The following is a 23,998-nucleotide window of genomic DNA, read 5'->3' as shown; positions in this document are numbered from 1 at the left end:
ACGTGCTGAGTATGTTTGGTTGTTCACTGTTGGTACTTGGCCTACTATGTGGGGGTGGTTGTTCGCTGTGCAAGGCGATTGTAGGGTATGTATATTTTAATGGCATATTATGTGCGGACTGTTGTTCGCTGTTGGTACTTGGCATACCATGTGCGGGTGGTTGTTTGCTGTGCAAGGCGATCGTAGGGTATGTACATTTAATTGGCATATTATGTACGGATGGTTGTTCGCTGTGCAAGGCGGGTATGGTATGTATATATTTAATGTTAGGGCTCTGAGTAGAGTAGCATTTCCCTCCCACTTCAGGGAAAAAAAGCTTTGGCATTCCGCAGTGGTCCCGGTATATTTTTCTTCTCGGAGGTGGCGCGGCCGACGTAGGTGTGTGTGCTTGTTGTCCGGTATTTCCCTTTATTCATATATTTACTTATATATATATATATATATATATATATATATATATATATATATGTTTTTTTTCTTCTAAACTTGTATATAAATTAGCCTAAAAAACATTGTACATTGTATTATATTTTGTTTATGAAAAAAAATTCTTCTTTTAGCTTAATACTAATTAATTGAAATTCATGTGTAAGTTTCCTTTTTTCTTTTGTAGGAGCGTTTGTATAAAGTCGAACATTTTGTTTGAAAGGTATTTTGCAGTAAAAAAAATGGATATATATTTGAACAATATATTTTTTTCTTAGTTTTAGAGGTAGATTTTTATGATATATATGTAACGTAAAATCATCCATCAAAAAAAAAATTGTTTTCAACTTATATTTACAATTGTTAACAAAAAAGATTTGTGACAATGATTTGATCAAGCTAACAATAAAGTCGCAACGGCATATTGTGCGGTTTGAGGAATGGTGGGTATTGCTAAGAAAATAGATCTCTTTCTCCACGTGTGGTTTTTTTTTTTTTTGGTAGTAACAATTCATATAAAAGTATATTCTTTTCTTCCTACTAGTAGCGTGTATAAAAACATTTTTTATCTGTGTGTATGACTTTATATAAATAAAAAAGAAATTTAACTCCTATATTTTCTAAGGTTGCATGGATTTTTTTTTTTTTTTTTACAATTTTTACCATGCAATAAAACAAATAAAAAATAATAATTAAAAAAATATTGAATGCATCGGAGCCTAAGATTACGGTGATGCCCAGGTTAATCCTTATAATTCATTATTCTCTTGTGCCCCGCGATCTTCACTAAAGCGTGGTCCCCGTCCATCTGCGTGCAGTACACATGCTGTTTGCCATATCGAAAGTGCCATTGGGGCGTATTCTTCTTTGGTCGCTTCACGCAGTCTAATTTTTTGAAAGTTTTCTCTTTTTGATTTTCGCTTATTTTTTCCGGTGCCTCTGTTTCGGTGGGTCGAGCTGTCTCGTCTTCTACCTTTTTACGGTCGGTTGTATTGTCTCCGCACTCGCTTATACTTAGCAGCGGGTGTACTGTTTGCATCAAGTTGGGATAAAGCCGTGGAATATTTGTACCCGCTGTATTATCGTCTCGTTGGGTGGCCATGGCCATTCCTTTACCTTTTGTGGCGAATCCGGTGGGACTGGCTGACGCATCGTAATATGTAATGATAAGAGCATATTTATTTACGTGTTGTGTTAGGTGGTGATATTACTGGTTCGGAAGTGAGTGGGCGTTCGTCGGCGTAAGGGTTTAAGTCCTGTATATGCGTATGCGCGGTCCGTTTGTGATGCTCTTCGGTATGTCTCAGCTGGACGGTATTGGATGATATGTATTTTTCTACCACATAGGTGCCGGAGAACTTTGATGATAATTTTTGTGTAAATTTATTGATCGCGGAGGAGAGCTGATGCTCTCGTCTCATCAGCTTTTCCCCAACCTGTGGATTCCAGAGTCTATGGCGCAGATCGTAATATTTTTTCTGTGTCCTAGCTGCTTTAGCCAGATTCTTCTTGATCTTTTCCCATAGGCCGGTTATTGTTGGGGATACTGTCGGTGATTCTTCGGGGACGGCGCCTTCGGTGCGTATTTGCTGGGCTGTCGCGATGTTTCTTCAAAAGTTGATTTCAGCAGCCGATGCTTGGGTTGCTTCGTGATGTGCTGTGTTCGTAGTGAAAGCGATTTGCGGGATTTCCCTGTCCCAGGTGCGGTGATCGGGTTTTGAACGCTGCGCTATCATGGTCTTGATTACCCTGTTAGCTCTTTCGGTCGGGTTTTCGTGGGGGGCGTCTGCGGCTGTGAATTTGTAGGTTATTCGATGTTCGTCGACTTCAGCATTTATTACCTGTTGCATCGCTATGTTCCGTGGGTAATATCGCTGTTTTAGCGCGCGATCATGTTTCAGCGAGATTACATGTTCTGCTGCCCTGCTGGGACCAGTTATTCCCCCGAATATCCGTTGGTGGTGGTTTAAAAAAACTGCGAGTTCGGCGTTTTGAGTTGCTCTCAAATGCTTTCCTTCTTTCACGGTACTTAGTTTTGCAATTATGTGTTCTGGGTTGACGTGGATGGCGGTAATATGTTTCCATCTAAGGTGAGGGTGAGCCCCTTTCCCTGAGAAAGTCCATGCCTAGAATCATGTATTCGGCCAAATTAGGCAGGGTGGACACTCGCATGTGGGTCGGTTTATTGTTACAGAGTATGGTTACTTGGTAGGTGTACGAACTAACAACGCACGTCCTATCGGCGAGCTGTACGTTGCGGACGCTGGGTGCGCATGCTATTTTCTTGCCTTCCAGATGCTTACGTATAGTGTAACCCACGTAGGTGAGCGTTGCGCTGGTGTCCACCAAGGCTCGGACGTTTAACCCTTCGATGGTGAGTTTGACGTAGTGACGGCCATCTATTTTTTCATTCGGCGGTTGTTCGTCTATGGCTGCTGATTGTGGTATTTTCCCGTGCCGTAGCCTGACGGGAGTCAGGCACCTGCAATCTCTGGACAGGTCGTTATCCCGGCCACATCTGGAGCAAAATAGTCTTCGGGCTCTTCGGAATTGGTAGCGCATATGTCTTCGTTCCTTGCATCTCCAACAGGATTCCTCTCGGCTATATTCTTCGGTCAACAGTGATAAATAATGCGATGTTTGTCTGCTTTGTCTGGTGGCCTCCAATTGTAGCAGCTCGAGTTCGTCGATGAGATCCATCAGCTCTTCGATAGTTCGGAACTCGCTACGTTTTGCGAATAACCGGTATTCGACACGAAGCCCATCGTAAATGCGTTCCAGGTGGTTCTCTCGTGACATAATTGGATGTTGTCGGATCATGGTTTGCATGGCGAGAATATAATCCTTTGCCTTTTCTCGCCCCTGCTGTTTCCTCTGGCGTATGGCTTCCTCTAGTTGGTGCAGATGCCGACTGGGTAGGAAGAATTGCTCGGCGGCTTTGCGTACACGCAACCATTGCAATGCCTTGCCGCGCAACGTGTCTGGCAGCGTTGGGAGAAATCTGTCCAATGGAATGCTATAGCACTCGGCCAGCTCCTCAATTCTCTCCAAAAAGTCGTAAAGCGTTTCTCCACCCGTGAAATGGACATCCCATCGGGGGACCGTATTCATTACTTCGGCGTCGGTTAACTCGGTACGGGGTGGTGACGGTCGCTGATTGGCCTTTGTAACTGCAGACGGTGTAGTCACATGGATGGAGGGAGTGTGGTCGAGGGGGGTTTTAATTTGGCTATTCTCTTCTGCCTTGATTTCGTCTTTAACCTCTCTCAGTAGATTTTCAGTTGACTTGCGATTTCGCTTTGCCTTGACGTAGATACTGAGCGCCATGCGTAGCTCAGCGACAGTGCTGCCGTTAAAGAATATCCGGTATCTCTTGCACTCCTCGATGAGTCTCTCTTTCTTCAGCGAATATATCCAGTTAAAGCTGTCGGTATTCAATAGGTTGGTGTAGTCATCTGATTATGGTTGCGTGTGCGGTGGCCCATCTCCCGGCGGGCTGGTGCTTTTTGTTGCTTTTACATTTTCCTCTCCGGAGATGGGTCCCTGCTCGGGCGCCTTTTTTGAGGTGGGTTTTGTCGAAGGCTGAGGTAAGCTCAGCCGCTCCAGGGTCAGGCGAAGGTCCCACTAACCTTTACCAATTAATAACACAAGTAGTTGTTGTTTTGTTCCAAACACGCACACACACGATGCGGTTTTTGCCTTCCGATGCCGGCAGCCTTTGATCCCATAGAGAGAGGGAGAGAGAGATATGCCACGGATGATAGTGCAGGAGCGGCGGAATGATGACAGTACGGGTCGCGGTTCTCAGGGAACGGTGATGATAATCCTCAAGTATCTTACCCCAGAGAAAGTTTACGGGTGGTTCAGGCGGGTTGCGGTGGTACTCCTATGGCTAACGATAGGCGTCGGCGGGCAGTAAGGGCGCAGTTTGACCTAGGTGAAGTATATCTATTAGTAATACCCAACGTATAGATGTATGTGTATACATGGGTGCTGGGTAGATTCAGTACTCCTCTCAGGGAGCCTCGGCAAGAGTCCTAGCGACCATGAGTGGTGTAGTGAAGTCCACCTTTGCATTCGGATCGGCACCCCAATCAGGAGGCGGGGGAGGAAGATGCGCCTCGGCCACCCTGAGTGAACTGTCCGCGCCTCTTTCCATCCCCATTTGTTGCTGGGTAGACCCAGTACTCCTCTCAGAGAGCCTCGGAAAAGAGCCCTAGCGACCATGAGTTGTGTAGTAAGGTCCACCGTTGCATATGGCTCGGCACTTCACCCAGGGAGCGAGATGATCCTCGGCAACCCTGGGTGAACTGTCCGCGACAAATGCCACCCGTATTGACATATATTGGGCCTGGCATGTCCCTCAATTGGAGCCCAGGACTGGTCCTGGACGCGCCTTGGGGGAACTACCCGTACCCATCCGTCCTTCAAGGTAGAAGGGGAGCGTATCTCCTCCTAACCCGTGGGACGTTGTGCAAAGATTGGTTTCCCATAGGGGGCGGGGGGGGGGGGGGGGGGTTGGAGATCAATGAGCCGGATGGGTTCGCTGAGAGTCTTCCCCGTTCACCTTGGGACCCCTTTGATACCTACCATTGAAAGTTGGCCTCAGCCTTACTTACCGAGGTGAAGTATGCAGTGGTGTTTGCCATTTCATACTTGGTAGCGTATAAAATTGTTAAAAATTCAGGTCATCAATAACTCCTCGTTATGATAGCGAATGAAAAATGAACGCCAGATAGTCAGTACCACACGTGCTGAGTATGTTTGGTTGTTCACTGTTGGTACTTGGCATACTATGTGCGGGTGGTTGTTCGCTGTGCAAGGCGATCGTAGGGTATGTTTATTTTAATGGCATATTATGTGCGGACGGTTGTTCACTGTTGGTACTTGGCATACTATGTGCGGGTGGTTGTTCGCTGTACAAGGCGAACGTAGGGTATGTATATATTTAGTGTTAGGGTATGTATATATTTAATGTTAGGGCTGTGTGTAGGTTATTGTGACGTAGCATTTTGCTACGTTACAAGGTAATAAGAAAAACAGAAATATAGAGACAACTAAATAAATATAAGTAATATTCATAAAATACGAAACAAAAAAAAAAATATATAACTTATTGAAGTTTCAAGATGTCAAGTTTTAGTGTCGGAAGGATAGAAGAAAAAGGGCAATGTAAAATATTCGCAATATTTCATTGCAAAGTTCGAGGCGTTTTGCCTGGTGTGCTTTTGGGCATACCTATAAGTGTGTGTGTTTGAAAAGGGTAACTTGTTTGCCTACGTAATTATGAAAAGAAATCACATATAATTGTTCCGATGTACTAGTCGAACCTGCTCGACCGTGATTAATTTTTTAATGATTCCGAACTAGTTGTTCTTTTGCAACCTCGTTCGCTTGTTATTTCTTTGAAGGTATCATCTACAACGTCTTCGTCGCTGGGCCCACCGTCGCATCGATGGAATAGCTGAATGCAAGTAAGTAATCTGTCCTAATCTTGTAACAAAGAAAGATTACCAAAATATGTGTTTGGATCGAATATACTGATGTTATGTAGACGTAGTAAGGTTTATGACTTACATACCGATGTAAAATGTTCGATCGACATACAAACAGGCATTTGAACATAATGTTGTTTGATTCTTTTTAAATTTTGATTTTGATGTAGTTTTTTTGTTTGTTTGCACAATTCACTAAAACTACTTAGACATATATTGCAATTTAAAGGAGAAATTTTTTTTGCTATCGTTTTTTTTTTTTTTTTGTGTTGAAATCGAAAAAGAAAAATTGCGAATATTAAATATTAGACAAATAGTTTTTTTGATACTTGCGAAATGTCGAAATTAAATTCCTAAACATTCACAAAGTGGTTGCTAATTTACTAAGTATTTTGATGTAGGCTTAGGACTTAAACTTTAGTTCATAGGTGGATTGAATAAAATGTAAAAACTTGAATATTATGAAGATCTAAATTTCTTTTTGTCGATGACGAAATGTAGAGGTATGATGAGCTGAGCAGAAGTAAGTATAGCTAGGGTTAACCTATACAAAATATCTTTCGTGGTTAACAGGTTGGGTGGGTATAGACATGGGGGAATGGTCCATCTTTTTCTCCCCTCGACTGTTGTTTTTGCCAAATACTCCATATCCCCATACTTGTAGAGTAGACATGTTATATAATAATAAATGATTTTTTTGCTGCAAGATTTAGTTTCGCTGGTTAGTTTCGCGTAAAACTTTCCTGTAGTTTTGTATACGGCATACATTACAATTTATTTTTGTACAACTTCGTTGCGCGAGGATGAAGCAAACCCACCCCATTTTCCCTGAGCTTAGCTGAAGCAGAGCTCGGTATGCCAACCCGCTTCAGTCCAAACGCACCTTCGTAGGTTTCCCTTGTTTAAGCAGCATTGTGAAGAGAAGTTCGTTACAGAAAATAAAATGGCGTCCAACGTGGGACCAGAAGATCTCGGAAGCCCGATCAACGAGAAAGGTTCCAGAAATTTCTAGGCTCAATTAATATAGAATTTGGTAAGCCTAGGCTTGCAAGCGTCTTATATTGACTTGATAAGATTATCGTTCATTGATGACTAAATTTCTTTGAATATAAATTTTGCTTTTGCATTAACAGTTAGGAGGTTTAAAAGAGGATGATTTGCAGAGTTTGTGGATTATTTCGGAATCTGACCGCTAATTTTTCAGTCTCTTATAACTGTTATTGCATAACTCGTACTTCGCCTTATTGTTTACTTAGAACAGTTAAGAAAGCTTGGATTAATTGCATATTGAGTTGCCTTGGTTGCTAGCCACTAAATTATCTGCTATTAGAAATGATTATAATTTATCGTCTTACCTTTTTTTCCCGATACATATTTTTTTTTATTTGCCCTAAGTGGAATTTTTGCTTTTGGTTTATATTAAAAGCACACCCTTCGCGTTATAGTCGAGAAATTACCTTTTCAGATTAAATTCTTTAGGAACTTTTTCTTCAGAAGTTTACCGGAGAAATGTCAAGGAATTTAGAAAAATAGTACTAGTAAAAGTATGCCAGCATTTTTTTTGGAGTAACGCGAAGACAAATGTCGATAAACTTAAATAATAATCTCAGCTATATATACCCTACAGAGTAGTCGACATTTTAAATAAATATAAATTAATTAAACAATTTTGTTTTTGTTACAGCACCTACTCTATTATTTATATTTATATTTTTTATTCGGAACTTGGAGAAGTTCCGTACATTTGGTTTTGCCGTTCGAGTGCATATACTTAAGTTTTTTCTCTAATTTTTGTGGATAATGCCAGTGACTCATAGTCCAGAGCGAGGTGCCTCTGGAATAGAAGCAGAAACTATGAATAATTCAATTTGCGTGATTTGCAGCGAGGCGCTTCGAGCTGACGCTGGTCGAGTTAAAACGGAATGTAAGCATCATTTCCATACAACTTGTATTCGTACATGGCTAGAGAATAACTCCACGTATCCTGTATATAGAGCCACTTGCGAATGTTCTAATTCGAACGTAGCATCTGGAAATATCGTTAATATACTTGAACAGACTAATCATCAAACAGGCGCTATTCCGCGGAATAGGCCAAATACTCGGCGGCATGTACTAAGCCAACAGCGGTGGACGTCGTCTTCCGGTGTTCCAGCACAGGCAAACCCGAGGGGACAACGAAATTCGAATACTAACTCTAACAGTATATCCGATAATAGCGTGCAACAGCTGTTACGCGAGTCCATGAATGATTTTCGTGGGCAAATCATGGCATCCATTACCAATGAAGTACAAAATTTATTTTAAAATTTAAATACTAATAGGAACGTAGTAGAATCCCATCACCTACCAATGAACGTCGTGATGAGCCACCAGTATGGCACGCGATATACCGTACGAGGAACGACCTATAAATAGACCTTCTAACCATAGCCGAGGAGAACCGTTGGGAACATCTCGGATATCTCTGGCAAATGAAAAACTATCGAATCTGATAAGAAATTGGCAGATTAAGTTCAGTGGCTCCAACGATAACATATCCATCGACCAATTTATATATCGTATAAGTACACTTACATCTCTTCATTTGAATGGAAATTTTATTATTTTACGTCAGCATGTACATTCCTTGTTCGAGGGAATAGCTATGCAATGGTTTTGGCGGTATCGTGAAAACAGCGAGAATCTCGATTGGCTTGAGTTATGTGAGGCGATGCGACGCCAATTCAAAGATTTCTCAACTGACTCGGAGATTAAAGATGGCATCAAAAAGAGAAAACAGAAACCGACCGAACTTTTTGATGACTTTTTATATAGCATTATGAGCATGTGTGACAGAATAAGGTATCCTATGAACGATTCTGATTTATTTGAGACACTTATGCGAAATATAAAGCCTGACCTTCGACACGAATTGCTACATCTGGGAATACGCGATATCGTTACTTTGAGAAGAGAGGGTCGAAGGCATGAAAAATTCTTTCGAGACCATAACAGTCTAGTACCGCGGCAAACACCAGTGCGTCGGCAGATATACGAAGTTTCTCATCACCTCAAAAATGATGATAACGGCGTAAAAGATCATATTGATGACGCTAGGGTGGATCCTGCAGCTATAGATTCTAGTCAAAGCAAATGTTGGAACTGTGAGGAAGTTGGCCATCGATATCACGACTGTTTGAAGATACGGCGAGTCTTTTGTTATGGCTGTGGTGCAGCGGACACTTACAAACCTTCTTGCCCAAAAAGCACGTCGGAAAACCCAAGGAGGGATGTTCGTCAGACTATAGACGGACACCCAACTTATCGCCCTCGGAAATAAACTACAGTGTTGTGACTGAGAGTTGTAATAATACTATACCTCTATCGAAAGTTTATACGAAAATACCCGATGTTACTGATAAAACCATACCGTCAAATAAATCCTGTGAGTGCGTTGGTCAGGTTGCGAGCGTTTCACGCAATGTGGACAATCCCTTGTTTCGTCCGTATCATATCAATATGGCAGAATATAAGCGAGCAATAGCTCGAATATTTTCAGGTTTGTCACAGTCACGTTCCAGGTCAAGATCCACTAATCGTATGCGATCATATTGGCAGCGTAAGAAGTAAATGCGTAAACATTTTATATCGTCCATAGTTGTCAATGGTTCAGATATCCGACCATACGCTGACTTGTCGATCTTCGGAAAAAGCTATTTTGGCTTATTGGTTAGTGGAGCCAACAAAAGTTGTATTGGTTCACACCTCGCTAAGGAAATTATAGAAAACCCTGACATAAAATACAGGAAGTTTTCTGGGATAGTTAGAATGAAACAAGAAGTAGCAGGATCGATTACCCTTAGAGTGTCGTTTAATGAACGAGAGCATAAATCTGAATTTTTTATTGTACCCACTGTAGCGAATAACTTGATTTGCGGCATGGATTTCTGGCAGACATTCGGCTTGAAAATATAAATAGATACAGGATTATGCCAATTGTGTGCAGATGACTACAAAGAGACAGATGTAGTACCGCTTACATCGACCCAGAGACGACAGCTAGCAGTAGCGATAGCCGCCTTTCCTTCGTTTGAGAAAGAATGCCTAGGCACCACAAACCTGATTGAACATCCATACACACGGGAATATCTACCCCAGTGAAACAGAGGTATTACCGCATTTCACGAGCTATGGAGAAAATTCTCTGCAAAGAATTAGACCGCATGTTAGAATTAGGCGTTATAGAAGAAGCTGAAGGATCGCCATGGTCTTCACCAGGAGTATTAATTGTGAAGCGAGTGAAAGCCAGATTTTGTTTAGACTCCCGTAAACTAAATGAGTTAACGGTTAAAGATGAATATCCGATACCTAATATCTACCGACTTTTATCGAGGTTGCCTCCCGTACGAAGATTGACCTTAAGGATGCTTTTTGGCAAATTCGTTTGTCGCCGGAATCTCCATACCACTTTAAAATGCACGTTTTTGTTTATCTGGATGACCTGCTGGTCGTTTCGCAATTTTTCAAAGAACACATCAGCCATTTACTGGAAGTAGCCACTCAAATAAGGAAAGCAGGGCTAACCATAAACATTAGTAGAAGTAGTTTTGGGTTATGTAAAGTTAAATATTTAGGTTTTGACAAATTTTGATTTTTGGCGACCTTTAAATTTAACAATTATTTCTTCAAATTGGCTCTAGGTAAATAAATTAAACAAGTTGTTGTTGTTTTTATTCCAATATATTTCGATCTCCAACGGAGATCGTCATCGGGGACTACAATAATAAATAAATAAACACTTTATTGTACACAATTTATCACAAGCATATGTATATATATGTATGTATAAACATATTAGCATTACTGCATACATACATACATGAGTTCAGATGTTAGGTGGGCAGCGTCTAATCAGTTCGAGATGCTGTTGTTGAACTGATTTTCGCGAGTCAAGTAAGTAGAGGTAGATATGTGCACACATTTCAGAGTCTTTCTTGTAGTTCAATCTTTTGTTCTCGTCCGTGTCTATAATGTGGAGCATCTCCAAAGTAAAGCGTTTGTTGTAATGCTGTTCTTGCTGTAGTATGCTCACAGAGTCAAAGTCTGGTTTATGTCCGCTCTCCGCACAGTGGGTCGCAAGTGCTGTTTTATGTGTATTGCTTGATTGTAAACATTTGATGTCGGATCGGTGCCCTGCTATTATTGTTTTTAACTTATTTTTCGTTGTGCCAACATATTCTTTCATACAAATGTTATCTCCGTCTCCTGTACATGGTATCTTGTATACAATATGTTTTTCTCCATCGTTTCTAATTTACTTTTCATATTCTTGAAAAATATTTGATTTGTGTACGCCAGTTTTTGTGCTATTCCGATTCTTTCTTTATCATAAATATTTGAGCATTGTAATCTTTCGGAAAAGCCAGGTATATATATAATAGATTTATATGTGATCGGTTTTTTACCTTCGATTTTTGATTTGGTACCCTTATGATGCGTGTTTATCAACCTACGTATTACGCCGGACGGGAAATCGTTCATCTCGAGAATGTGCTCGATACGTTTTTTATTCTCAGGGTGGAAAATTTAATCACTAGTATCTAAAACTCGCCGGATAAAATTTTTCGCTGCATTAAAAATCATATTTTTCGGATGTTTAGATAAATAATTTATAATACGTCCTGAAGATGTAGGCTTTTGGTACCAATCTACGTTAATTTTATTGCTTATTTTTCATACCAAGGAATCTAAAAATGGTAATTTGCCATCTTTTTCCAACTCCATCTTGAATTATATGTCTTTGTGGTATGAATTTAGCAAATCTAAGGTTTCGTCCAGTTTATCCTCCTTTACTAATGCAAACACATGGTCTACGTATTTACTAAGTAGTCTCGTGCTGTTTACTACTTTTCCTAAAATTTCTTCCATACAATGTCGGCGACAATCGGTGATGCCGGAGATCCCATTGGAAGACCCTTTAATTGCGTATATATTCATTACTCGTACTTAAAATATCTATTTTCACAAATACAAAACGTCACTATTTCCATAAAATGATTTTTAAGCATATCCGTATATTGTTTAATCTCCTCCCATTTCGCGCAAATTGTCTGCATAGCAAAGTCTGTTGGTATACTTGGAAATAGTGATATAACATCAAACGATACACAACGCTCATCATCACATATATAGTTGTCATTGACTTTGTCCTTAAATTCTATTGCACTTTTAACATAGAACACTGATTTCATCGTCAAGTTTTTTAAAATATTAGTCAAGTACTTACGTAAATTATAGGACGGAGCATTTATCATGGAACAAATGGGTCTTAATAGCATATTTTCCTTGTGAACTTTTGGTAAACCATACATTCGGGGTGGAATAGCTGTGTGCGTGGTCATTTTATATTTTTCTGTTTTTGTTATAAGACTTAGTTTATGTAATTTTTCTGCTAATTGGTTGTTTTTGGTCGGTAATATTAGTGTCGGATCTTGGCGTAAAATTCGATATATTGACATATCATTCAATATGTTGTCCATTCTTAACCTATAATCTGTTTTCTCCATAGCGACGTTCACGTTTCCCTTGTCTGCATTTAAAATTACAATTTCTTTATTTTTGCTCAGAACGCGAACGCGAAGATTTTAAAATAAGCAATAAAATTAAAGTACATTGGTACCAAAAACCAAAAGCCTACATCTTCAGGACATATTATAAATTATTTATCTAAACATCCAAAAAATATGACTTTTAATACAGCGAAAAATTTTATCCGGCGAGTTTTAGATACTAGTGATTCAATTTTTCACCCTGAGAATAAAAAACGTATCGAGCAAATTCTCAAGATGAACGATTTCCCGTCCGGTGTAATACGTAGGTTGATAAACACGCATCATAAGGGTACCAAATCAAAAATCGAAGGTAAAAACATATAAATCTATTATATATATATACCTGGCTTTTCCGAAAGATTACAATGCTCAAATATTTATGATAAAGAAAGAATCGGAATAGCACACAAACCGGCGTACACAAATAAAATATTTTTCAAGAATATGAAAAGTAAATTAAAAACGATGGAGAAAAACAATATTGTATACAAGATACCATGTGCAGGAGACGGAGATAACATTTGTACGAAAGAATATGTTGGCACAGCGAAAAATAAGTTAAAAACAAGAATAGAGGGCACCGATCCGACATCAAATGTTTAGAATCAAGAAATACACATAAAACAGCACTTGCGACCCACTGTACGGAGAGCGGACATAAACCAGACTTTGACGCTGTGAGCATACTACAGCAAGAACAGCATTACAACAAACGCTTTACTTTGGAGATGCTCCACATAAAAGACACGGACGAGAACAAAAGATTGAACTACAAAAAAGACTCTGAAATGTGTGCACACATCTACCGCCACTTACTTGACTCGCGAAAATCAGTTCAACAACAGCATCTCGAACTGATTAGACGCTACCCACCTAACACTTGAGCTCATGTATGTATGTTTGCAGTAATTCTAATATGTTTATACATACATATATATACATTTGCCTGTAATAAATTGTGTAAAATAAAGTGTTTATTTATTTATTATTCTAGTCCCCGATGACGATCTCTGTTCGAGATCGTAATATATTGGAACAAAAACAACAACAACTTGTTTAATTTATTGACCTAGAGCCAATTTGAAGAAATAATTATTTAGGTTTTGTTGTAGGTAATGGTTCGCTCTCAGCCAATTCTGATAAGTTTGAAGCGATCACCAATTATCCTGTACCCAAAAATGTACGCCACATCCGCCAGTTTTTGGGAATGACGGGTGGCACCGACGCTTTATTTTCCACTATGCAAGTCTTACATTTCCGCTTACAGAATTGCTGACGAAGAAAAACTCGTTCAGATGGAATACTGAGGCTCAAAGCTCATTTGAAACGGTCAAGGAGAAGCTTACTACAGCTCCATTTTTATTGCATCCCGATTACGCGAAGCCATTCATAGTCCAATGCGACGCAAGCCAGTGCGGTGTTGGTGGTCTTTTGGCTCAACTTGATGAAAATGGTGACAAGAGGCCTATTGCTTTTATGTCCCATAAACTGAATAAAGCCCTAAGAAATTATACCGTAACCGAACTGGAGTGTTTCGCTGTCGTATTAGCCATACAAAACTTTAGACATTACAATGAAGGTCATGAATTTAAAGTTGTAACAGATCACGCCAGTCTGAAGTGGCTAATGCGACAAAAAGACTTGAGTGGGCGATTAGCAAGATGGGCTCTGAAACTTCAGGGTTTCAACTTTTCTATTGAACACAGAAAAGGGAGCGAAAATAAAGTAGCTGATGCGGTATCGCGTATATACGAAGTTGAATCGATAAACATGGAAGCATTAGAATTGGAAGTATTGCCAGAAATAGATCTGGATTCAGAATTATTTGATGCTAGCGATTATAAGCAGTTACGAGATACATTTTTACAGTCAGAATTACCGGACTATCGAGTAGTAGACAAATTTATTTACCGTCGAACGTCGTTTGAAACTGAAGGCAATTTACAACCCGACCCATGGAAACTTTTAGTACCTGAGGGACTTAGAAAGGATGTGATGTATAGTGCACATAACACCCCCTCGGCAGCACATGGTGGAATAACGAAAACTCTAGAGCATATAAGAAGAAATTTGTTTTGGCCGGGAATTGTTGTAGATGTGCGGAATTATGTTCTATCTTGCGAGTTGTGCAAAACATGGAAAACGCCGACTTATGCCGTGCGCCCGCCAATGGGTCAACTAGTAAGTAGCGAACGGCCATTCGAGCGTTTGTATGTAGATCCCATAGGACCCTTTCCTAGATCCAAAAAAGGTAACATTGGTATCCTCATAGTGTTAGATCATTTTTCGAAGTTTACCTTTTTGAAGCCACTTAAAAAGTTTAAATCGAACTTAATAATACAGTTTCTGAAGTATATTTGATTGCTTTGATGTGCCTGAAACTATAGTTTCGGACAATAGCAGTCAATTTGTAAGCAAAGATTTTACATCATTTCTGACTAAGTATGGCGTTACCCACGTAAAACCAGCAGTTTATTCCCCACAAGCAAATGCTTCGGAGCGAGTAAACTGGTCGATAATAGAGGCGTTGCGATCATTCCCTCGAAAGGATCAGCGGGACTGGGATAGTCATATTAGTAGTATAAATAGCTCATTTCGGAATAGCATGCATCATACTACAGGAAAATCACTCTACTTTATAGTTTGGACACGATTACAAAGTGTTAAGGAACTTTGGAATTTTAAATGAAGCTACTACGAAAATGGAACGCGAGGACGAATTCGCTATCCTTAGGGAAGATATTGCGAGAAGAATACAGTCTGCCTATGACAAGAATGCTCATTCCTATAATCGCAGAACCGGATTGCGTGATTTCAAACCGGGATAGTTAGTGGTAAGAAGAAATTTCGCACAAAGTAACTTGGTGCAGTCCTTCAATTCCAAACTAGCACCCAAAGGAGTCAAAGCAAAGGTCGTCAAGAAGGTAGGAAATTCGTATTATTTGTTAGAAGATGTAGCTGGCAAAGGAAAAGGAACGTATCATGCCAAGGCAACTTGGTAGCCCAATTAGCGATTTTGATTGATCGATTTTTCTTTTTGTTGCAGATGCTAAAGGCCCGATTAATGGTGACTTATAACCATAAAGCCATAACCAGTTAAAACAGCTGATCGAACCTACCTTATAGAAATCAATGTAATCGATTAATGGTGCCATACCATAACGATAACGCCATAACCATACCATAGCCAACCAATTGAATTTTGGTTTTCTGCCATATCCACAAACAGCTGATTGTTCATTCGCCTATTTTTTTTTTGCCATTTTGTGTGTCTATATAATTTTTTTGTGTTTGCCGCTTTTTTGTTTTGGTAATTAAAAATTCTATTGTTTTGTTTATTTTAAAGACAAATTAATTTCGTTTATTGTTTATGCAGATCATAATGGACGACTGCAAATTAATTTAATTTGTTCGCGATTTCCCATACCATTATGACAAGGCAAACCGGGATTTTAAGGACGCAAATAAAAAAAGTGCCGCTTGGAAGGACATAGCAGAGAATTTATGTGTGGATGGTAAGTAATAATGAATGATCTTATAATATATGCCTACTAAGGTATGATTATTCCCAATAGTGGCAGTAGCAGTAAGACGATGGGGGAATTTACGAGAGCGTTTTAGTAAGGAGATAAGAAGCAGTAAAAACACTTCAGGAAGTTGCGCGTCTGATGGAAGGCAGTGGGTTTTCTTAGAGAGTCTTCAGTTCTTAAGAGCCCACATTACACCCCGACCGTAAGTATAATGGACTTACTTAACATGTTTGATTATGAAAAAATTTTCTATTACAACAGAATGCGGCAGAGCTCTCAAAATATAAACAGAAGTGTTGAAGGTGGCAAAAGTACACCCACCATTTGCGAGTCACGCCCTGCAACTCCCACTTTACCTGAGCTGCTATCTACAAGTACGCAGTCCCCTCCTATTCCTCCAGCGCAGTCACCGTCACCTGCTTTATCTCAATCGACTCCGATGCCACAACCGCAGTCTGAGCCATCAACGTCTCGCAGACGAAAACGAACGGCAGTATTGCGTGATGAATTGGACGCTGCCATAATGGAGACCGTCCAAACTTTTAGGGATGTATGTGCGCGTAGAGCTCGCCGAGAGAATTACATTGCCGATATAAGTGCATTTGGCTCCATGATGTGCTCCGTCATATCGAGTTTGAAGAAGAAAAATCAGGCGGTGGTGATGCAACGGTGCACTGACATTGTCATGCAAGCTCAGATTGAGGAGAACGACGAAGCAGAGATTGTGGAATACTTGTATGACAACCAGTAGGGTGATTGCCATTTTTATAATTTTAATTTTAAAACTAAACGGCTGGTACTAAAAGCAGATAAGAAATGGGTAATTGTTTACTTTAGCTCACAACAACTAAAACACGTCCAAAAATTTCGTGAGGGGAGTCAGAAGCCGGGCCTTGACCTCGGGATCAATACGAAGGCAAAAAAAACATTTTGCTTCTATCAAAAGGTGTTCAGAAAAAACCAAATAACTCCCGGTTGAGCCAAAATCGAGAGCCTGATCCAACGCCGGGTACGCGATCTAAATTATTTCTGCATAATTGTGTGTGTGTGTACAACAAAATCATCAAAAATACAGCCACATGAAAATTTTAAACAGTTTTTGAAAATATCTATTGACTGAAATAAACTTTTAATTTTCGCCTTTGGATTATTGATACCGAGGTCAAAACCCATCACCCGACACCTCCCCCAACATTTCTGGACGTGTTTTATCAGTTTGGAGCTAAAGTAAACAATTACCAAAAAAGGCAGGCATACAAATATGTGTAAGTAAGAAGTTTTTGTATATCCACATTTTATACATATTTTGTCTGCCTCTTTACGCTTTTTAACGCAAGCTTTGCAATAGCAAAACCTATCTTTTTAGTTTATAAAGAAATTGACTGATTTTTCTATTTAATTTCCTTTTAAGTTTTAATGAAATGCGAATACATCCCGTGACATACATTTAATATGTCAATATGAATGCGACCAAATATGCCACGGGATGTTTAGTTGAGATTCCTAATGAAAGTACAAAATGTATGTATAAATAGATGTACAGTTTTGTTCACAAAAGCAGTAGCAAAAATGATTGCAACATTTAATCGGTTATTTGTTTCATTTATTAAGTTTACAAAAAAATTGAATATATTGTATAATGAAAACTATGTAAACCATTTTCAAAAATGTTTTCAAAAAAATTAGAAAATTCAAGAAGTTTTTGTAAATCTTCATAAAAATTTCAAACTTTTTACTTGGATATTTTAGAAAACTTTTTAGCATGGAGTTTTGTAGGTTAATGAATTTTAGTCTAACAAAGTGCAATTTTGAAGTCTGCCAAAATTCGCATTGATTTTTGAGACACTTCAAAATTGCACTTTGTTAGACTAAAATTTATTAACCTACTAAACTCCATACTCAAAATTTTTTTTTAAATTCCAAGTAAAAATTTTTAAACATTTATGAAGATTTTCAAAAACTTCTTGAATTTTCTAACGTTTTTGAAATTGGTTTTGAAATTGGTTTACATAGTTTTCGTTATACAATACATTCAAGTTTTTTCTAAAATTAATAAAATTAAATAAAAGAAACAAATAATCGATAAAATGTTGCAATAATTTTTGCTACTATTTTTGTATGTAGATATATTTGAGATTCCTAAGAAAGTACAAAATGTAGACTGAAAATCGAATTGTGATGCATTAATTTCTTTATTAATATATTATATGTTGTATTGCATGTAACATGAAAGTTGACCTATCCTAATATAATAATACGTTAATTCGAGTATAAAAAAATATGGTGAATATTGAATTGTGATAATGTAACAAAGAAACACACATAAGAACTTACATTTTTATAATAGTAGATATGTACACACCTGCTCATATTAATAGTGAAAATAGTTTTATTCGTTACATATATTGATGTACAGCGAGCACTAAAATAGCAGTGAAAATTATTGATGTATTTTATCAGTTATTTTCTCTTTTATTTATTTTCGTTAATGGTAGAAATAACTTCATAAAATTTTTTAAATACATATTTTTTGCACTTTCATAAATACGCAAATTTAGTTCATATAAAAAAATAGATGTAGCTTTAAAAATCCGTCACGAACTTTGAAACTTTTTGAGCAGAATTTTTAGAAAATCTCTTGTATGCAACATTGTTTCTTATTCAATTTTGTTATAATAATGTGCAAGTTAGAAAGTGTTAAATTTTCATCCACTAACGTATCAAAAAAAATCTATGTTTAAGCTATTACTAACCAATGGGCAACAAAGCTGCATACTCAAAAGATTACCAAAAAATCTATTCTGGCATTTGTGTAAACTTTAGCAAAACCTTTTTTTTGTTATAGATTATGCTATATTTTAAATGAATATCAATAATAACACATACAGCTGTGAACACGACAATAGCAGTGTGAATTATAAACGCTATTTTTTTCTTTTATTTATTTTCACTAATTTTAGAAATAACTTCAATGAATTGTATAACCAAACACATGTAAATTTATTTCGAAAACATTTTCGGGAAAATGCAAAAATGCGAAAGGTGTTAAAAAATCTTCATGCAAATTTCAAACTTTTATTTAGTGTTTTCAGAACTTTTTTTAGTATGAAGTTTTGTAGTCCAATCAATTTTAGTATAACAAAGTGCACGTTTGAAGTCTCTCAAAAATCGTATTGATTTTTGCCAATTTTTTTTCAAAGAGTGTTTTAGATTTGGTTCCATACAAAGAATAAATATTTATATGGAAGAAAATCTTAAAAACTCTTTGGAAAAAATTGGCAAAAATCAATACGATTTTTGAGAGACTTCAAACATGGACTTTAGTATAACAAAGTGATTGGACTACAAAACTTCATACTAAAAAAAGTTCTGAAAACACTAAATAAAAGCTTGAAATTTGCATGAAGATTTTTTTAACACCTTTCGCATTTTTGCATTTTCCCGAAAATGTTTTCGAAATAAATTTACATGTGTTTGGTTATACAATTCATTGAAGTTATTTCTAAAATTAGCGAAAATAAATAAAAGAAAAAATAGCGTTTATAATTCACACTGCTATTGTCGTGTTCACAGCTGTAAGTGTTATTATTGATATTCACTTAAAATATTTTGTTTTTTTTTTTTCTATAACAAAAATAGTATATGTATATAAAAATTTCAAAGTTTACACAAATGCTAGAATAGATTTTTAGGTAATCTTTTGAGTATGCAGCTTTGTTGCCCATTGGTTAGTAATAGCTTAAACATAGATTTTTTTTTGATACGTTAGTGGATGAAAATTTAACACTTTCTAACTTGCACATTATTATAACAAAATTGAATAAGAAACAAAGTTGCATACAAGAGAGTTTCTAAAAATTCTGCTCAAAAAGTTTCAAAGTTCGTGACGGATTTTTAAAGCTACATATATTTATTTATATGAACTAAATTTGCGTATTTATGAAAGTGCAAAAAATATGTATTTAAAAAATTTTTTTGTTTTCCTTCAAAATGTTGAATTAAATTTTTGGTTTTCCGGCAAAATATTTAATCTGAATTTTTCATTTTCCATTTCATACTAAATATTAGTATGTGTAAACACTAAAGTGGAAAACTAGAATAAGAATGCACAATACAAACTTTGTGGTATTATATTATGCTCTATTTAATATACAAGAGGCAGAATTGCAATATTTGAGTTAGTGAAATTATTTGAACTAACTTTCTATATAAAAAACCATAATATATGTTTTAAAAATATATGAATTATTGTACTTTACTGTATGTATACAGAAAAAAATGAAATAAACAATATTATTCTATGTAAAAATAATTTGAAAAGCTTATGATTTTGTAGCAGCATTGTGTTTGTGCAGCACCAATAGTTGTTGCTTTGTTTTGTTGTGTATCCGCCTTCCGCCGAAATGATCTATAAGGAGGTAGTCCAAATGTAAAATAACTTCTAGATAAGTGTATATAAGTTGGTTTCTTACCTCCTGAAATATATTACTCGATGTGATTTTGAAATGCTACTGTACCATCGGTCATAAAGTAGTTGGTAAGGTATTCCCGATACTCGTATGCACTATTTCGACTCCTTCTTCGAAATGAGTGTACTGTCCGCAGCGGACCTCCACAAGTTCTTAGTTCGTTCCTCCATTCTGCACTCGCCCCTTCTCCGTCAGTGTAGTTTTCTGGGCAATACCACCGACTAGTATCGTGTAACATAATGAAGTTATGCAGCACTAAATATGCGAGTACGATTTTTTCTGCATTTTCAGGATAAAACTCCATTGTAGTTTTCAATACTCTCCATCACGCAGTCAAAATCCCAAATACGTTTTCTATAACGCGGCGGGCCCGCGACAGTCTGTAATTAAAAATTCGCTGTTCCCTTGTCGTATTCATTCCCGGATATGGTTTCATTAGATTGTTTTTTAAGGGAAATGCACAATCTCCAACGAAGAAATGCGGAAAGGGTTGTGACGATAATGGAAGAGGAGTATCTGGTGGAAGTGGTAATCGATTTTCCAACAGATCTTCCCCAAACCTTGTTGCATGAAAAATGCCTCCATCGCTTTGACTTCCACAAGCTCTTACGCTTACAGCGGTAAACTTGTATGTAGCATCGCATGCTGCCAACAAGACGATGCTGAAAAACTTTTTATAATTAAAAAACAGTGATCCTGACTTCGGAGGGCATTTTATAGCAACGTGCTTTCCATCATTAGCACCTACACAATTTGGCATGTTCCACATTTGGGAAAAGTCAGTGGTTATATCTTTGTATTGCTGCTCTGTGGTTTCACTTAAATATATTGGGGAAAGCGTTTACCAGATAGCCTCGCAAGTCTCCAAAACAATCATCCTCACAGTGCTCTTTCCAATTTTGTGGCTCCAAGCTATTTTTTTTTGAAAGGAATACCATGTGCCAAGTACCTAAAAATCATACTAATTAATACAATATACGATGTTAATATCTGGGAATTTTTTACTGAAGTGTAATGGATAAACGTTCTTCCACACCAATTTGTTGTTTGAATTTGGTCAGTGATGGAGCCATTAGTTTTAAAAAAGTGTCATAAACCGGCAGGGACATTCTTGTATGCGCAAAAAACTCGCTTTCGTCCATATCCTTAATTATTAAGAAAGTTTTTTGGTGATATCCGGCATGAGTCCTATTAGCATTAATGGGGCGGGCATGCCACCGTCTTTTTTGTCTTAATTTCCTTCTTTTGGCATATAACGCCATTATGCTGAGGAACAAGTTGTCAATTTCTTCGTCACTGCTCATGTTAGCTTATACAGGAATAAATATATATATTTTATTTACTTCTTTCTTAATTATCCATTATATATATTGCGGTTCATAGATACGATAGCAAGGAATTGCCGGCAGACGAAACCCCAACCCAGGAGATAAGAAAATTATTGCTCTCAATACCGAGATGAAGCAATTGTTCGACCAACACAAACAGGATATGCAACCTCTTTGCTGGTGTTGGTAATATGTGGTCAACCGTCAATCCCTAACAGACCCTACCAAATATAACGACAGAGTATTAATGCACTTCCCACGGCAGCCGGTTCTATGCACCAAAAGGTTTTGTGTGACAGTTTCCGTGTTTTATTTGAAGATACTTACTGTTAAATTCACGTCCTTGCACTCAAATATATATAAATCTTCGCCTATATGTAGTGCTATATTTAATTAAATCTGTAAGAATACAGAAATCCTTATTAATTTGTTAAACTTGTAATATGTGAACAACTTACATTGTGGTACATGTAGATATGGGGCTTTATTCACCACCTAATTTTTTCATTATGTTCATTTTACTTTATTTTGATTAAAAATTACAAAATTTTGCAATCACTTTGCACAATCACTTTTTATAAACAAAACATTCCCAGCTCATGACAGCAATGGTCAGCTGTTTACGGTTATGGCACCATTAATCGATCACAATAGAGATGGTTATGGATATGGGTATGGTTACGACTATGGCGTTAGGGTTAAGGAAGTTTAATTTGGCTTTAACTTCCGCGTTGGCATCTGTCTGGTTGGGGGGAATTTGTAGCGCTCATGTCTAATATACCCTACAGGGCTATTCGAGTATCGAATTTTTTTCTACATATGGTGATATGGCCACAATAAAGTAATTATTGTAGGTGTTACATTAAATACCTACATACTTTTTGCATAAACCATAGCGGGATAATCAGGCGATATTTGAGAACAAAGAAAAAAAATAATTTTCTTAAAGTACTTGTGGCGCTACATTTTGCAGTCGGTCACTTTATTTCGGCTTAAACTACTATAGTTTTTTTTTTTGTCAGGGTTTGATTTAAGGCATTTAATTTTAAATTACATAATTTAATTTTACTTAATTCGTCAATAGTTAAGTCATTAGAAGTTAGTTCGTAAACCGTAATTTTTTAATAGTTATTTGATACTTACTTAATTCGTGAAGATTTAATACGAAAAGGCAACAGTCATAAATACTTAGTTCACCACTTACTTAATTCATTAAAACACAATTGGCGCATACTTAACTCGTAATTACCAAATTAATTCATATTTATTCCGTATATATACCGAAATAACTCATTCATATTTCGAAAATGCTTAATTCGCAATCTATTTAATTATGGCTAATTCGCACGTACCTAATTCGCTAATACTTGTTTCGCTAATACTTAATTGGTTTGCATATATAAAACAATTAAATTCGCTCGTGCTTAACTCGAAAATACTTAATTCAATCCTCCTTATTTCGGTATAAGGTAATTCGTCAATATCTAGTTCTTACATACTTCATTTAAGAATACTTAATTCAGATATACCTAATTTATACAGACCTGATTCAGAAATACCTAATTTAAGCATACTTAATTCAGGAATACCTAATTCATACATAAGTAAATTCTCCGATACCTACTTTGTCTCTGCTTAAGTAGCGTAATGCTACAGTCACCTATGCCGACTATTATTTCAAATTCTTCTATGCCTACTATTTGTTTATTGATTAACATTGCACTAAGCTAGAACAATAGCAGTAAATACCGCTAGTCCTAGTTCAACATTAGTTCAAGGTTAGCGAGTCTTTTTGAGCTGAGCTTGATGTCGACTGCAGCAGAAAAAGTCAGTCTTTTGCTGGCGCTTGAAATGAAAACGTCTTTGATATTTTGGCGAGAAAAAATTTAAAAAGATTTATTAAAGAAAAAAGGTTAAAATGTGAAGTCTAGTGAATTTTTGCATTAAGTTAGTACAAACTAACAAAAACTTCAAACAATTTTACGTTAAACTAAAATAAAATAAAAAGTGCCCAACAAAAAGTGCGTGAGTTACAACCATAACTATGCAAGACGAAGGTGAAGTGACTTAAAGTGCCAACCTAGGCTAATTTTCTTAAAGGCATAGACATCTGTAGAGATCCACGCTTGACGTCGTATTCCCCATAACCATATTCCC

The 23,998-nt window shown here is 37.3% G+C and overlaps 1 protein-coding gene and 1 long non-coding RNA gene across 28 annotated transcripts in view; one reads left to right on the top strand and one right to left on the bottom strand.

Annotated features, from left to right (window-relative positions):
* The window catches only part of zfh2 (Zn finger homeodomain 2), a 2,927,436-nt gene that overhangs the window by 1,556,420 nt on the left and 1,347,018 nt on the right, over positions 1-23,998 (bottom strand). The gene's annotated exons all lie outside the window — the stretch shown is intronic.
* LOC137234310 (uncharacterized) lies at positions 15,860-17,109 on the top strand. Its single transcript, XR_010947802.1, has 3 exons — positions 15,860-16,029; positions 16,090-16,246; positions 16,306-17,109. It is a non-coding gene; the product is annotated as an uncharacterized lncRNA (long non-coding RNA).

This window comes from Eurosta solidaginis, chromosome X (genome assembly GCF_040869045.1).
Source record: "Eurosta solidaginis isolate ZX-2024a chromosome X, ASM4086904v1, whole genome shotgun sequence".
Taxonomy (NCBI): Eukaryota; Metazoa; Arthropoda; class Insecta; order Diptera; family Tephritidae; genus Eurosta; species Eurosta solidaginis.
Note: the sequence above shows the minus strand (reverse complement) of the source record. Positions and strands in the feature narration are given on the sequence as shown.